Source organism: Peromyscus maniculatus, chromosome 7 (assembly GCF_049852395.1).
Source record: "Peromyscus maniculatus bairdii isolate BWxNUB_F1_BW_parent chromosome 7, HU_Pman_BW_mat_3.1, whole genome shotgun sequence".
Taxonomy (NCBI): domain Eukaryota; kingdom Metazoa; phylum Chordata; class Mammalia; order Rodentia; family Cricetidae; genus Peromyscus; species Peromyscus maniculatus.
The window spans coordinates 33,632,950-33,648,654 of NC_134858.1; the positions used below are offsets into that span (position 1 = coordinate 33,632,950).

The window sequence follows — 15,705 nt, forward strand, 5'->3', positions numbered from 1 at the left end:
ATAGGGCTCTCCTTAGAATAGGGCTCTTCTTATATAGGGCTCTCCTTAGAATAGGCCAAGAAAGGGCTAGGCCTCTAAAAATTGTTACAGAAAGATTTGTCCTTGCAGCATTTCATTTCCAGTGTCGGATTCCCTAAGGAGGTTTGATTCCAGCACATGTGAGAATGTTCCTGGAGACCGTATAGTATCCTGCCACCTGGAGAAGAAATAAGGCCAGAGGCAAATATAAGTGTCTGGAGAAGCAGTGACTCAGTAAATGAGAAGAGACAGGATCCTAGGTGGAAGGTCCATCAGCCCGACTGAGCTGGGCCATCATCCCTCAAGTCCTAATTTGGCTCACAGGGAGGACTTCAATCCCAAAATTGCTGAATGGAGTTGGAGGGTCCAAATCTTGCCTTCCTGAGTATTTCACCTAGAAGTCTCCTGAAATACACCCAGGGAGCCCCCCAAAAGCATATTTTTCTCTTAATAGGTTTCATCCTTCAGTAAGAGCCAGCTACAGTCAGTACAGGAACACTTTTCTTACTTTAACAGGAAAATGCACCCTCCCATAGTCTCTACTTCTATCTCTAGGGCTCTAGAGAGGTATGTAGCCCTCCAGGGAAAGCAGAATTCATCATCCTGAGACTTCCTGCCACACAGACCTGCAGAAGCTGTCCAAAGGACACATGTTTGGTCTCACAGGAACCTTTCCAGTACAAACATATTCCCTTACTATTGAACAAGTGCACTGGAAACATGTCAGAGCTGAAAAGGGAAAAGCAAGAGTAAGAGGCTCCTTTAGGACCCAGACTCAAGCGTCAGACAACAGCTGAGTCTGTAGCTATGACAAATGAATGAAAAGCAACAGCTGGAGAAGGAGCTTGCTGCATAAAGAGTGAGAAGGAAGGGAACTTCTGATGAAGAGGTTGGAGCACATCCCACCATGATGGGACAGCTCTTCCCAGCATCTCACTGTCTTTATCCCATCAACAGCATGAGCTGGTAGGAATGGGAGTATTGGAATATGAAGGCTAATAGAAGAGGAGAAAAAATACAAGGAACTTGGGGAATGGCATTAGAGGCAGGAGAAGGAAGAGGAAGAGGGCTATAGCATAAGCATCCTTCTGACGGGATGTGGGAATGTGGATATTAGTGACACAAAGCTCAACTCCGAAAGAGTCAGATCCTTCCATGGCTCTCATCTCCCCAAAGCACAAGAATCTGTGGCAATCAGAATATCTGGTCACAGGTACCAGCCTCTACCAGCTGCCAGGCCCTTACTTTGCAGGAAGCCCACCAGCAAGGAGACACACAGCATGGGCAGTAGGGGATGGTTCCCATTGCAGTGAGATCTAGGACCAGAGTAGGACAAAGCAAGCAGGGTCCAGCCCCAATAAGACCCATACTCTGAGCTGGGAAGGGTGACCAGTGGGATTTCAGACCATGGACTTACCATATATCCTGGGAAGAGCCCATACCCTACCTAAGTGGTCTACTTGCCTTGCCTTCCTTACTCAGTTACCCAGGTACTTCCAACTTTCAAATAGGAATTCTTGACCCAATGTGCAGTGATATTATAGTCCTGTCAGGCAAACTGTGATAAATTAAAGATGTGCACCCTGAGCCCTCAATAAAGCTGGAGACAGCTTAGATAGCAGTTATATTCAACTGACCCAACAAAAGAAAATAATATAATAATAAAAAGTTTATGATTATTATTCTACTTAAAAAATGGCAAAACGATAGCAAGAAAGAGATTTTATTTTGTTTTTTTGAACCTCTTTATCTTATTCTTTGACAATTTTGTGTGTGCATATAATGTATCTTGATCTCAACCACCCCAACTCCTCCTTCCCATTCTCCCAGAAGTCCCTCTGCCAACCCAGGTTGCCACAAATAAACAGAAATGTGAATAAAAATGAAAACACTACATATAAAAATATATAAGACACAGCAAAGCAGAGGTCATAGGAAATGTATAGTATAGGTCAAAATGAAAGACTGATAAACTATTTTTCTTAGATATCAATCACCTGAACTAAAAATCCGCTAATATACAGAGAACCTCAAATGTCCAAAAACTAACTTTAAGATGGAATAAAGTTGTATGACACACATTGTTTGACTTCAAGATTTCTAAATATCTACAGTAGTTAGTGTTTGTAGTCAAAGGACAAAAGGACAACTCTGAAATAAAACTAAGTGAATATGACCACTAGATAATTGCAATGGCAACAAGAAACTTCCAAATTAAGGATGGTGTTTCAAACAAAATTCGATAGGAAAAAGAAACTAAACATTCATAAGCAAAAATATTAATTAATAAAAGATCAATGACTCACCCTTTAAACCCACTTAGAAATTCACTCAAATGTTTCAAAGACAATTATATAACTTGAAAGTGAAATTTTTGAGGAGTTAATGACTATTGATATTCTTAATAATTGAATTCAGCAAGTGATTCTAAAATTATACACAAAGTCATTGCCTTATTCCACCCTCTAGAGAAGGGTCTGGAAGTTTCCTATGAAGTTAGTCACATACGTATTAGACATGCAAAAATAACTTTCCAAGAGAACTGGAAACATGTGCCCCAGGAAGAAACGTAGCTACTCCTTAACTTCGAATGGAGGATGGAGTATGTGCCAATAAACCACAGTTAATGCACATAGCCTACCAAGCAGCACAGCTGAGCATAGCTTGAGTGTGCCTGAACTACATCCAGCTACAGTCAGGGAAATCACAGAACATAAAGATCATTTGATGTACAGTAACCATGAGACAGATAGTGCAGCTGACTGGGGCCAGAGACCATCATACCTGCTCCGCCTCCTGAAAGAGTCTCATGGCACTTATTGTCAGAGGGTGATTCCAGGGAGACTTGATGGAGGAGATCCACTCAGAATGTTGGAACCATCCCATGGATTGGAGTCTCGGTCTAAATAAAATAGGGTAAACGATGCCAGCTGAGCATTCATCTCTCTTTGCTTCCTGACTGTGGTTATAGTTCAACCAGCTTCTTCACACTCCTGTCACCGTGCCTTCCCTCTTTGGTGAAGGATTTCCCTAGAACTATAATCCCAAATAAACCCTTCCTTCTTTAAGTTGCATTTGTCAAGTATTTGATCATGGCAATGAGGAAAGTCACTAACACAGGCTCCCACTGAATGTGAATCAGATTTGCAGAACAGGAAGTAAAAAAAATCAAATTACACCATTGTTATGTTCTGAAACATCTTAGATACAGAAATCTTCATAGAAATGTTTTCACATCATAGAACATTTAAAGCCACTTGCCCTGGTTAATGTTATGTAGATTGTATACAAACCAGTTATTTGAGAAGAGGGAATCTCAATTTAAAAACATCCCCACCATACTGGCCTGGGGGTATTTTCTTCACTAATGGCTGATGTGAGAGGGCCCAGATGACAATGGCCACTGCCAGGCCACTGGTGGTCCCTATGGTATAAGAAAACAAACAAAGCAAGCAACTGGGACCAAGCACCCGTAAGCAGTGTTCCTCCACAGCTTCTGCTTCAGTTCCTGCCTCCAGATTCCTGCCTTGCTTCAGGTCCTGATCTGACTTCCTCAGAGGTGGACTGTAACCTGGAAGTGTAAGATGCTTGTTGCCATGGTGTTTCATCACAGCAATAGAAACCCTAAGACACCACCCAAATATCCATCAAACAGTAAATGCTTAAACTGTGTTCTAATCATAGGGTACTACCCAGCTGTTAAAAAAAAAATCCACATAAATGCAGCAACACATATAAATCGAAATAGAACTGGCCTTGCCTAAGAGAAATAATGTAGATACAAAACATGATCAGTTAATTAGTTCAATGAGAGAGGGCTTACCTGCGATTAACAGTCCCTGCAAGTGACTCTGGTGCCACATATACACAAGTAAGCAAAGCCCTTTCAACTATCTTGAATGTTACCTCTGTGGTAGAGCAGTTGCCTAGCAAGCATAGAGCCATGTATTTACTCCCTAATATCAAAAAAGCAAAGAAAGGGGAGAAAAAGTAGAAGAAAAAAATGAAAAAGAAACAAGGAGAAGGCATTTGTTGTATGATCCAAGGACATAGCAAAATGGATAGGTAGTGTTTATCAGGGGCTGACATGAGGGTATAATTACAGGACAGGAAAGAAGCGAAGGGATTTCTGGAAATGATGCAAATGTTCTGAATCTCAAGAGTGGTGATTAGGAGACGGTAAATGTCTGCCAAATTACAGAACATGGAACACCTAAAAAAGGCTAAGTTTACAGCATGGAAATGATACTGCAATTATCTGATTTCATTTTTATTAATCTCTTTATAGCATGTGCGTGTGTGTGTGTGTGTGTGTGTGTGTGTGTGTGTGTGTGTGTGTGTGTGTGTGTATCCCCACAGGTATGTGGAAGTGAGGAAAATTGGGGAAGTCAAAGTTCTCCTTCCACCACGTGGTGCTTGCCAACAATTGAAAGAGGTCGTAAGTCTTGGCAGCAAGCACTTTTACCCACTAACCCATCTCCGTGGTTCCCTATTCATCTGATTTTAAAAGCTGAAGACTGAGGCTGGATAGATGGCTCAGCAGTTAAGTGTTGGGGAATAGTATTTTAAGGTGTGTTACTTTTGTTTATGTTACATTTGTTTAACTCTGTGAAGCTGTGTTACTGTGCCTGTCTAAGACACCTGATAGTCTGAAAAAGAACTGAAAGGCCAATAGTGAGGCAAAGATAATCAGGGCTGGCAAGCAGAGAGGATATATAGAAGAAGAAATCTGGGAGGAGAGAGGAGCAAGGAGCCAGAGAAAGAGGTGGACCTCAGGGGCCAGCCATCCAGCTATGCAGCAAGCCATGGAGTATGAGTAAGATTTACAGATGTAAGAGAACAGGAAAGCCCAGAGGCCAAAGGTAGTTGGGATAACTTAAGTAAAGGAAAGCTAGCTAGAAACTAAGCCAAGCTAAGGCTGAGCATTCATACGTAAGAATTTGTCTCCATGTGATTTATTGGGGAGCTGGGTGGCAGACCCCACAAAAAGAGAAATAAACAACAGCCTACAACAGTTCAGAATGCTTACTGCTCTTGCAATGAGGTCATGGAAACTCATCATCATCAGTGGCTCCAGTTCTAGGGCATCTGTCACCCCTCTAGTGTCTAGGTCTTGCACTCATATGATGAGCAAATAGCATGCAGGCAAAACATTCATGTACCTAAAAATAAAAATAATAAATAATTTTAAAAGCTGAGGCCAGATGAGATGACTCAACTGTTATTATACAGTTAGAGTAAGCAGGAACTCTAAAATGTATAATGTATAAAAAGGGGTAGGGTTCTGATACACTCAGTAGAGAATGCTACTGGGCATGAATCAATGAGTGGCACTATAAAAATGGTTATTGTGATTTTTAATATTTATAAGTATATAAATATTTATGTTTAAATATGTACAAACACTTACTATAACATATTCATGATTCTGAAAGCTTTGATAGTTACCTGAAACAGTAAATAGACTTGTGAATCTGCAGCATGGGGTATGACCACTAGCAGGTTTTCTCGGGTGCAATGTTGTCTACTTTTTCTAAGAAAATCCATTGGAAAAACATAAAAATAAAAATTCCAGGGGCTGGTGAGGTGGCTCAGAGGTTAAGTGCACTGGCCATTCTTCTAGAGTTTTTTTTTTCTTTTTTTCAGTATAAATTAAAGTCATTTATTTAGAAGGTGATCACTTTTTTGTCTGAAAGCATGGATTCTCCAATTAAATGTTTAACGACACTTTTCTTCTTTTTTTAACCTTTTTTATTTAAGTTTTTTTTCATTTTACATACCAAACACAGTTCCCCCTCTCTCCCCTTCTCCAGCTCCCCTCTTCTTCCCCCACTCCCTCATCTACTCCTCGTAGAGGGTAAGGCCTCCCTTGGGGAGTGAACACAAACTGGCAACCCATGCTGGGGCAGGACCAAGCCCCTCCCTGCTGCATCTAGGCTGAGCAAGGCATGGCACCATAGAGAATGGGCTCTAAAATGCCAGTTCACATGGTGGCTCACAACCATCTATAATGAGTTCTGGTACCCTCTTCTGGCCTGCAGGCATACGTACGGGAGGAACACTGTATACATAACAAATAAATAAATCTTAAAAAAATAAAAATTCCAGACAACCCTAATTTCAGAAGCTATTGAACTTATTAGGACTAATACTAAACAGTAGAACTTTCCAGAAGGACAATGAAGCCCATGTGCATTGAGCACAGCCTGGAAATGTTCACTGTGGTGCAGGGAAGAGCACCTTCAGCCTGTGATATCTAATTCTAGTTACTTGATGATACTGACGATGTCTGAGAGATTCATCAAGCTCTAAGCCATTGTAGCTTTCAAAGTTGGGACAGATTGTTGCCAGGTTGCAGAATTGTGGCAGGTAGAGCCTGGTTGGAGTAAATAGGTGACTGGGGAGTGATAGCTTGTATTGGTCCCTTCCTATTACATTCACCTATGTTTCCTGCATTTGAAGATGAGTTGAACACTTTGATTATACTATATTCTTACCATCATGATAAAAAATAGTCTCTTGATTCATTAGCTAAAATAAACCCTTCCTTCCTCACATTTCATTGCTTTCCTCAGGTCACAGCAGTAAGAAACTATCTAACACAGGCCCTGGAGTCCATGACAGGGAGAAAAGATGCTGAAGCTCTTGTTCGCTGGTCAGCCTGGCAGAAAATGCATCACTAAAGTGAAGGGTTGGGTTTTGGGTCTGTCATAAGTACTGCTGGAGGACTTACCCCTAACTTCAGTGTCTGTCAGTCAGGACACATTTGCTGGAAATGGGTAAGAATAAAGAGAGGAGGTGGGAAAACACTCGATACACTAGTCAGTGCTGCAGATGTGGAGGGAGAGAAGGAAGGAAGCCAGAATCTGAGCAAATGGAGAGCATCAGGATGGAAAGAAGCACAGAGCATCTCTCTATCCCCAGCTGAGACACTGAAGCATCAACACATGCTGAGGATGAGGACAGATGGGTGTCAAGTGTTGGAAGGCTACGGGAGTACAGGGAGACACTGAGGGCTTACCTAAAGTAGAACAGGACACAGTGACCAGGCCTCTAAAGCCTGTTACAGAAAGATTTGTCTTGGTAATACACATGTACATTCCTTTGTCACACTTAGTGACAGTCTCAGTGAATCATCCATTGGCACAGCTCTGTAACACAAACTGTATCCTGTCACCTAGAGAATTAGAGGAAGAGGCACACAAAGACCCGTGGGAAGAATGGCTGACTCAGTAAATGCGCAGGGTCACAGCTCCCAGGTGGGAGGTCCATCAGCCACACGGAGATGACTAAGTTGACCTCTTTGCACAGCAGTTCCTCAACCCCCTAGTCTTTCCGAGAGCCATAAATTCCAAAAAGGGCTAAGTGGAACTTTAGAGTCCACATCCTGTTGTCCTCGAGTACATCCATCCAAAGGTCCCCTGAGGAACACCCAAAGACTCCTCAAAGGGTCTCTGTTCCTTGTCATGGTTTTATTGACCTGACCAAGGGCCAATAGCAACCAGTATAGACACAGAGGAGCTTTCTCCTACTGTTACAGGGAGACACATTCTCTGCTTTCTTGAGAAATTAAGAGGATCACCCTGAGATGTCCCAAGTCTTATAGACCTGCAGAGATTGCCCACAACTCACATTCTTAGTCACTTTTAACCTCATAGCAGTTTCCCCCTTTCTCACAAATCCCTTAAGTATTGAAAGGAACACTGAATACATGTCAGAGGTGAAAATACACAAGCAAGTAAGCACAAGAGGCTCCTTCTGGGATGAGCTTTTAGCATCAGACAGGAGCTGAGCCAATGAATCTGATCCACCCATAAGAAACAATGGCTAAAACCTGAGCCGCACAAATGCTCTGCTGACCCTAGGGAGGCTCATGACCTTACAATCCGGAATCAGAATGTCTGTCCACCAGCACCAGCTCCACTAACTGCCCTAATGACTTGGATATTTCAGTGCTTGGTCCTCAGTAGGTAGAACTGTTGGAAATGGATTAGGAGACATGGTCTTATTTCACTGAGGATGAGCTCTGGGGTTTACAAAGCCTATGACATTCCTAATCTTTTTCTTTCTTTCTTTCTTTCTTTCTTTCTTTCTTTCTTTCTTTCTTTCTTTCTTTCTTTCTTTCTTTCTTTCTTTGTGTGTGTGTATGTGTGTGTGTATGTGTGTGTATGTGTGTGTGTGTGCATCTCATAAATATAACTCAAGATTTAAGTTCTCAACTACAATTAGAATGCCATGCCTGCCTGTGATGCTGCCATGCTCCCCACAATGATGGTCATGGACTTTTACCCCTCTGAAACTGATCCCACCCAAAATTTAATGCTTTAAAAAAAAATAAGTTTCCTTGATCATGGTGTATTTTCATGGTAATAAAAAGTAATTAAGACAGATTCTAAATAGCAGGGATGTTTGTTGTCTTAGGACTGATGAATATATCAATACAATGATGGGCAGAAGCCTGATTCACTCAAGATACGCTTTAGCTTTAGCATTCTCCAGTTATTGACCCCAGTACAAGGTTCCTTATATCACACCTGGATATTGGTTGACTCTTCCCTCAGGTACAATGTCTTAGAGATGATGGTTTGACTCCTGAAGGAGAAACAAAAATTCTACAGATTATATAGCATATACTCACTTTCAGGTGCATACCAGGTTCTATGGATCATATGAGTTTCACCAGGTTGTGTAATGCACATCTGCTTCCCATGAACACAGTCCTGATTTTTGTAAGAATCTTCAAGCCAGCCCAGACATATTGCCATGTTCCAAGCAGTGTATTTTTAACTCTTAATGGTCACAGTGCCCAAGAAATTCCTCAAGCCAAAGCTTCTGCAGTTATTATTCAAATTCTGGCATAATATCATGTTTATATTTTATATCTGTATAGAATTTGTTTATATATCTAATATAAACATTCCGGCATTCTGTTGTTCATTGGTTGTAAGACATCACAGTGACTCTGCATGTGCTAACTTTTCAAAGAGAGGGAGGTCCTGACATCTCAATCTTTAGCATCTTTCCACTCCATTCTTTGCTCATCAATATAAGTCTCTGTGTAAGGCAGAGGTAACTTCAGCTAATCTAACTTGGTTGTTGTATATGCCACATAATTGCCCAAGTATGTATAGTGGGAATAGACTTGCAATCTGAACTGTGGCCATGTCTTCTAGCACACTAAATCTTGTTGACCATTTTAAGTTTACTTTTTTTTGAATATCTTGTTCCTGGTACAAGGACAGATGTTTCAAGAATGTCTCAGAGCCTCATAAAGAGACCTCTGGCTTCTTTATGTGTATCAACAACCTCCAAGGTATAAAGAAGACCTTCAAGTAGATAAGGATATCTCCCTAAAAACAGGAGGATAGTATGTTCAGGAATTTTCTGGGGAAGCTTAGAAACAATACTTCAGGGAGAAGGCATAAATGATTCATAAGAAATTTTTCATCAATCCAATATCCCCAAATTGTACAAATATTAAAAGTCCCCCAAGTATGCAATAGGTGGAGATGAAAACCAAAGGTGGCATGGCGGACGTCATGCAGCTCAGCTTAGCTGGATCTTTGTCAAGCAGCTGTGCTGGCTTTATGACTTTTGTCACTCATATCAGATATGGCTGTGCCAATCGTGTAGGACCTGGGGATTGAACTCAGGCTATCTGAACTGATAGCAAGTGTCTTTCCCCAATGAACCATCTTAGTGGTGATCTCATTGTCACCTTAAAAACTGTGCCAATGCATTCAAGACTATTTCCTACTTTCTCTTCTAGCAGGTTCAGAGTAGCTGGATTTATGTTGAGGTCCTTGATCCACTTGGACTTAAGTTTTGTGCACGGTGACAGATATGGATCTATTTGCAGCCTTCTACATGTTGATATCCAGTTATGCCAGCACCATTTGTTGAAGATGCTTTCTTTTTTCCATTGTACACTTTTGGCTTCTTTGTCAAAAATCATATGTTCATAGGTGTGTAGATTAATGTCAGGGTCTTCAATTCGATTCCATTGGTCCACATGTCGGTTTTTATGCCAATACCAATCTGTTTTTATTACTGGAGAGATCAGGAATACAGGGAACACACCTAAACATAATAAAGGCAATTTACAGCAAGCCAACAGCCAACATCAAATTAAATGGAGAGAAACTCAAAGAAATTCCACTAAAATCAGGAACAAGGCAAGGCTGTCCACTCTCCCCTTACTTATTCAATATAGTACTTGAAGTTCTAGCCAGAGAAATAAGACAACATAAGGAGATTAAGGGGATACAAATTGGAAAGAAAGAAGTCAAGCTTTCCCTATTTGCAGATGACATGATAGTATACTTGAGTGACCCCAAAGATTCAACCAAGGAACTGATACAGCTTATAAACACCTTCAGCAACATAGCAGGATACAAGATCAACTCAAAAAAATCAGTAGCCCTCCTATGTACAATTGACAAAGAAGCTGAGAAGGAAATCAGAGATACATCACCCTTTACAATAGCCACAAATGACATAAAATACCTTGGGGTAACACTAACCAAGCAAGTGAAGGACCTATATGACAAGAACTTTAAGTCCCTGAAAAAAGAAATTGAAGAAGATGTCAGAAAATGGGAAGATCTCCCATGCTCATGGATAGGCAGGACCAACATAGTAAAAATGGCAATTTTACCAAAAGCAATTTACAGATTCAATGCAATTCCCATCAAAATACCAACACAATTCTTCACAGACATGGAAAAAATAATACTCAACTTCATATGGAAAAACAAAAAACCCAGGATAGCCAAAAGAATCCTGTACAATAAAATAACCTCTGGAGGCATCATGATCCCTGACTTCAAGTTCTACTATAGATTTTGTTTTGTTCTAGCATCCTTGATGCAACCAGAACTACCAGCCTAAGAACAGTCTGTCATATGCCTTTAGATTCTTAAAAATTGGGTTATGGGTTAATGAGTAAAAATGATAACTCTGTTTATCAATGATGTCAAAACTTGAGGCGAAATGATTGGAAATGATAACTGTTTTGTCATAATTTACTAATCATGACTAAAAGGTGAGCAAGAGGAAGTGAAACACATGTCTACAACCAAACATGATATGATCTATGTTTTGAAACAACATGAATGTATCCCTGTTTACTAAATTCAATATAAATAAAGAAGCATTCTGGCTAGCAGTCAGTTAGGCTATAAGATTCTTCACACCACCATGGCCTGGCTCACCTCCTTCCCTTGCCAACTCCTTACATCCTCTGCTGGGACCTGTCTACTACTGGGGATGGCTCCCAGTACATGATGGAAGAGGAGATCTGACTTCTGCAAGTTTACCTCTGATTTCCACAGTCCTGAAGTAGCAATTCTGTGCTCACTCCCCACATACGCACACTCAATATCTTACTATGATAAAAATACAATGAAAGCAGGTAATCACATCATTTACACAGAGTAAAATTGATGGACTTTTAGCCACACCACCTTCTACAACTCAGCATGTATAAGCCTGCTGCTAATAATCACCACCAGCTCATGGATCACACCACACAGAGTGGACAAGCCCTCCCATATATATATATATATATATATATATATATATATATATATATATATATATATGTCATTCATTAAGGAAATGTCCTTCAGACTTGCCTACACCCAGATCTCATGTAAGCATTTTCTCAATAGAGGTTCTGTCCTTCCAGATAACTAATTCGTGCTAAACTGACATAAAAATAGTCAGCATATCTACTATTAAAGTAGAACTTAATCTGTGATTTAACTCTAGTAGCATGCTTTTCATGAAGCTGAGTGTACCACCGTTTGGTGCATATATGTTTATCTTAAACATGACTAGCTTAGTAATGTCTTCCTGGTTAATTGTTGCCATGGTTAGAAAGAAGTGCCCTTAATATTTTCTCATTAGTTTTATTATGCACTCTATTTTTCTTGAAGGTGAATCTCTGTGAGCTCCAGGACAATCTAGTTGACATATAGAGTTCTAGGCCAGACAGGGCTACCTAGAGAGACACTGTCCCAGGAAAAAAAGGTTATTAAAAACTGTTGATGCGATCTTTGGCAGCAATTAACCATTCAGCTCACACACGATTGAGCCAGTATGATAATGAGTATTCAGAGATGGGTAATTCCTGGGGGGCACTCACCAACCTAAGACAGAGCACCTGTGTGGCCTGGGCAGGCGTCTCCATGACAGGTAAGGTGACCTGCTGACATCCCATGCAACCCAAGTCAGAAGCTCATTTTTTAATAAAAGGGGGACCTACAGGGCCCTGGCCCCCATTTTGGGTAACTGTTGCCTTGCTTGTGGACCTTAACCTTGATATCCTCCCAATGCTAATTCCCTGCCAGGTTCCACCCTCCTGAATGCCTAAGGGAAGTTCCTTGTCTGTGTATCCTGAATAATGGGCATTAACAGCTTAGATGCAAGATTGTAAAACATCAGTAGCGAACTTCTGCCCTCCGGGGTCCTCCCATTGTGCTCTAAGCCTGTAATTAAGACCTCCTATCTCCTTCAAGAAATGACATTCAACATTTAAAATTAAATATATATATTCTGTGCTCACTCCCCACATACGCACACTCAATATCTTACTATGATAAAAATACAATGAAAGCAGGTAATCACATCATTTACACACAGTGTCATTGCCCAATGACAGAGAAATGGATGAGATCTACATGAACAGCCTGGACATGAGTGGGGGTGATGAAGGGTGAGGGTGGAGGGAAAGAGAGTTTGGGGGAGCGGGAGATCCCAGCTGGATCAAGAACAGAGAGGAAGAACAAGGAATAGGAGACCATGGTAAATGAAGACCACATGAGAATAGGAAGAAACAAAGTGCTAGAGAGGCCCACAGAAATCCACAAAAATACCCCCACAATAGACTGCTGGCAATGGTCGAGAGACAGCCGGGACTGACATACTATGGTGGTGACATGGTCAAACACCCTAATAGTTGTGCCAGAAACCCCATCTAATGACTGAGGGATCTGGATGCAGAGATCCACGGCTAGGCCCGGGGTGGAGCTCCAGGAGTCTAATTAGCGAGAAAGAGGAGGATTTATATGAGCAAGAATTGTTGAGACCAAGGTTGGATAAAGCACAGGGACAAATAGCCAAACGAATAGAAACACATGAACTATGAACCAAAGGCTGAGGGGCCCCCATCTGGATCAGGCCCTCTGAATGGGTGAGACAGTTAATTGGCTTGATCTGTTTGGGAGGCATCCAAGCAGTGGTACCAGGTCCTGTGCTCATTGCATGAGTTGGCTGTTTGAAACCTGGGGCTTATGCAGGGTCGCTAGGCTCGGCCTGGAAGGAGGGGACTGGACCTGCCTGGACTGAGTCTACCAGGTTGATCTCAGTCCTCCAGTCCTTGGGGGAGGAGGCTTTGCCCTGGAGGAGGTGAGAATGGGGAGTGGTCTGGGGGGAAGGGGAGGGGGGCGGGAGGTGGGAGAACAAGGGAATCCGTGGCTGATATGTAGAACTGAATTGTATTGTAAAATAAAATTAAAAAACTGAGGGCTGGAGTCCCACTGGTGGGGCTGGCCCGGGGCGCTGTGCCCTTCCTAGGCTCTCTCCAACCCCTGCGCGCTGGCCAAGGGCTGAGCTGGGTCCTCACCCAGTGGTGAGCCCTGCTGGGTGAAGGCTCTGGATGAGCCGCTGAGCGCCGGCAGCTGCGAAGGCTGGAGGAGCCCCACTACACCGGGGTGGGAGAGTCGCTGTTCGAGCTGCAGCTGCAGCTTTTCTGGACATGGCTGCTCCAATGGATCCCGCTCTGGATGGCCCCCAACACCATCACCCTCATCGGCCTCGCCATCAACCTGGTCACCACACTAGTGCTCATCTTTTACTGCCCCTACAGTCACGGAGGAGGCACCATACTGGACTTACTTTTTATGTGCCCTGGGACTCTTCATCCACCAGTCACTGGATGCCATTGGTGGGAAGCAAGCCAGAAGGATAAACTCTTGTTCTCCTTTAGAGCTGTTTGATCATGGCTGTGACTCTCTTTCCACAGTATTTATGGCCATTGGAGCTGCGGTTGCTGTCCGCCTGGGAACACATCCTGATTTGTTGTTTTTCTGCTCCTTTATCGGGATGTTCATGTTTTACTGTGCTCACTGGCAGACTTACGTCTCAGGGGTGCTGAGATTTGGAAGAGTGGATGTAACTGAGATTCAGGTAGCTTTGGTAATCATCTTTATATTGTCTACATTTGGAGGAGCAACAATGTGGGACTATACGATACCTATTCTAGAAATTAAACTGAAGATCTTTCCAGTTCTTGGAGTAGTAGGGGGAGCAATATTTTCCTGTTCAAATTATTTCCATGTAATCCTCCATGGTTGTGTTGGCAAGAAAGGATCTGCTATTGCAGGTTCCAGTGTCTTATCACCTGGACTCCACATAGGATTAATCATTATATTAGCAATAATGATCTATAAAAAGTCTGCAACAAATGTGTTTGAAAAACACCCTTGCCTTTATACCTTAATGTTCGGATGTGTCTTTGCTAAAGTTGCACAAAAATTGGTGATAGCTCACATGACGAAAAGTGAACTCTATCTTCAAGATACTGTCTTTGTTGGTCCGGGTCTCATGTTTTTAGACCAATACTTTAATAATTTTGTAGATGAATATGTTGTTCTATGGATAGCAATGGTCCTTTTTTCATTTGATATGATAATATACTTTAGTTCTTTGTGCCTGCAAATTTCAAGACACCTTCATCTAAAAATCTTCAAGATTTCATATCAACAAGCACCTGAACAGGTTCACAAGCATATTGACTGACTAGTAGCCCAAGGAAAAGAGGAGGAGCAGTTAGGGGAACCTATGTGTGAAGGAAATCCCCCTATGCAGGAGTCTTGTATATTATCTATAAGGTTATGTTTAAATGTAAAACATAAATCTAGTAGTTTCCATTATGTCTGTCAGTAATGAATCCCTCTTGTCATTAACATATTTTATCACTGACATCAATATAATATAATGTCTGTATTAGAAACAAGAACAAAAAATATATTTGAATACTACAGACAATAAGAAATTGAACCCCAATAATTTAAATAAGCACTGTGTCTACAAAATATCTATAGGACTTGGGGTTTTGACTGCCAAAGGATTATACAAATATTCAGAACTTAAAAATAGTTCTAGCTTTCTTGGCAGTGACATTTGATTGATGAAAGTTGAAAAGTGAGCTCAAATATTAAGTATATAGCAATAATACTATAATTGAGTCAAGTGATACACTGAGAAATATTTTTATATAACAGCCATTATTTAAAAGAGGTATGCTAATTATAGAAAGATATAATTGAGTCTACTATCTAGAATTTAAAACAGTGGTTATGGGAATTTTGTTGTAATTTGTACTTAGTAAAAGGAATCTGTTCTATCAGTTCGGCATAATGTGAAACTTTGAGGGTAACTGTAGCTAGAGTTTTCCTGCCTTGTCCACAGTTAGGACAAATCTCTGTCACCCGCCAGTCCCACAGCAAGTAAACCAAGTAAACACAGAGACTTATAATGCTTACAAACTGTATGGCCGTGGCAGGCTTCTTGCTAACTGTTCTTATAGCTTAAATTAATCCATTCCCATAAATCTATACCCTGCCATGTGGTTCATGGCTTACTGGCGTCTTCACATGCTGCTTGTCATGTTGGTGGCTGGCA

The 15,705-nt window shown here is 41.4% G+C and overlaps 2 pseudogenes; one reads left to right on the forward strand and one right to left on the reverse strand.

The window, feature by feature from the left end:
* Nucleotides 1-74: 74 nt before the first annotated feature.
* On the reverse strand, nt 75-8,783 carry LOC143274393 (prostate and testis expressed protein 14-like; annotated as a pseudogene).
* Nucleotides 8,784-9,545: 762 nt separating this feature from the next.
* On the forward strand, nt 9,546-14,888 carry LOC102904702 (cholinephosphotransferase 1 pseudogene; annotated as a pseudogene).
* The last annotated feature ends 817 nt before the right edge of the window (nt 14,889-15,705 follow it).